Here is a 2,164-nt window from a genome sequence, read left to right on the forward strand (position 1 = left end):
AAATAAATAAAACGCAAAATAACGTAAAAATATGGTTTTTTGGACAAACAAAAAAATAAAAAAATTCCCGACCTACCGACCCTATTTTTTTGGCCTATGTTACCGTAAACAGACCTGGGTTTTTTTTTGCCTTAACTTCAGTATTTAAAGGGAAAAAGAATTAGTGATATAATTTTGCCGATTGGAATTGGTTCCTGTAACGTACACTGATTAAACAACAAATTCCCACTCTGCGGTGGAAGCAGCAGCAGGCAGACTGTCGAGTTTTGGATGTGTGGTCAAGTGCCGGTGTAACACGACATTTTTACTCCACGAAAAATTTACTCCGGAGTAAATATTTCGTACGAAATTCTTACTCCGAGTACACTTTTCGTACGAGAAAAGAACTCCCTAAGGCACGAAAAAATTACTCCCTCCACGAAATTTTTACTCCCCTTTATTTTTACTTCCAGTAAAAATCTCATACGCAAAAATGGGATGCGGGCGAAGGGACTCCCTTGTCCCCTGTTAGTCTTGGTGGTGGAAGGGATGGAAAGAGGGTAGCCGCGACATTCGTGTGCACGAGATCAATGCCAATAAGTGATCTCGTGCACACGAATGTCGCGCTACCCTCCCTCCACCCCTTCTACCACCAAGACTAACAGGGGACAAGGGAGTAAACATTTCGTACACCTGGCATGGGAAGTATAAATTGCTCGTGTTGGGGTGAAGTAATTTATTCGTTATTTATTCGTCAGGGGAGTGACATTTTTGTACGAAATGTTTACTCGGAACTCACCTGTCTTTGGGAGTAATTTTCTCGTGTAATGGGGGAGTGCTTTTTTCGTAAAGGGAGTAACTTTTTCGTACGAAATGTTTACTTCGGAGTAAAAATCTCGTGGGAGTAGTTTTCCCGTGTTACAGGAAGGATGCTCTTTTATCCCAGATGAAAGCTTGGACATATCTTCAATAACAGTTGACATGATTGCCCAAACGAGAAGAAAGGTAAACCTTTGAATCACAAGTTTTAGTCAGGCTTAATGTAACATTTTTATGTGTGAGTTTAGATAGAGCGGACAGCGTCAGATAAACTCTATTTAAACGAGACAGATTAGCCGCGGGTGGAGGAGGAGGATGTTAGATACTTGAGGTAGGCCTAAAGGGATCAGTGTTGGCAGGTAGGGAAGAGAGGGTAGTAAAGCAGGATATCAACACTTAGGCCCGTAATTAGAAAGAGAGGGGAGAGGAGGACTTGTGAAAGTCAAGGAGAATAGCCCAGCCGCAATGTCCATGTTGCCGGGGGGCTTGCACGTGTGATGCATCAGCGGGGGTCTATAAGAACGGGAGAGCAACACATTGTGGGCAGTCCTTACCAGCGCGGCGCAGCGGGCATATGCCAACTATTTCTTAGTTGGGCCCACCTTCAACAGCCCGTTCCCTCAGCTAGATTCCAATAAGTGCGAATTTCTCGGAAATAGTGATTCCATTAATGCTAAATCTCAAATGTGGCACAAGGTGCTAGAAGGCGATCACGACAAAACCTTTTTATTAGATGGCATAAGAAACGGTTTCCGTGTAACAGAAGAGAGTAGGGCAGGCGTACTAGACGTAGAGCAAACAAACCATAGGTCATCGAACGAACACCATAAAGCTGTGGAAAAAGAGCTATTAGATCAGATAGAAAAAGGTTATTACATTGTAGCTAGTAGAAAACCAACTGTGGTAAGCGCTATCGCTGCGATTCCCAAGGATGATGGCAGCATCAGGTTGATCCATGACGCTAGCAAACCCACAGGTAGGGCAATGAACGACTATTCTATACCTGAGTCAGCTAAATTTCAAACCGTATCTGACGCGTGCGCCCTAGCGAAGACAGGGTATTGGTGTGCAAAAGTAGACTTGCGGTCAGTATGCATCAGTCCGGACGATTATTGTATGACTGGGCTGAAATGGCATTTCACAGGTGAAAAGAAACCTACTTATCTCTTTGACAGTCGGCTGCCTTTTGGCAGCAACGTAGGGCCATCACACTTCCATCGCCTGTCGCAAGCTATTCGCAGATGCATGGCACGGAAAGGCATGCCAGGTGTGTTAGCGTATATTGATGATTTTCTTCTGGTAGCAGCTACCAGACAAGAGTGCAATGACATGTTACTGTCTTTAATTAGATTATTGAGGGAACTGG

At 44.0% G+C, this 2,164-nt stretch overlaps 1 long non-coding RNA gene across 1 annotated transcript; it reads left to right on the top strand.

Moving 5' to 3' along the window:
* Positions 1–209: 209 nt before the first annotated feature.
* On the top strand, positions 210–1,034 carry LOC138975089 (uncharacterized). Its single transcript, XR_011458506.1, has 2 exons — positions 210–288; positions 904–1,034. It is a non-coding gene; the product is annotated as an uncharacterized lncRNA (long non-coding RNA).
* Positions 1,035–2,164: the final 1,130 nt, after the last annotated feature.

Source organism: Littorina saxatilis, linkage group LG9, assembly GCF_037325665.1.
Source record: "Littorina saxatilis isolate snail1 linkage group LG9, US_GU_Lsax_2.0, whole genome shotgun sequence".
In the NCBI taxonomy this organism is placed as follows: Eukaryota; Metazoa; Mollusca; class Gastropoda; order Littorinimorpha; family Littorinidae; genus Littorina; species Littorina saxatilis.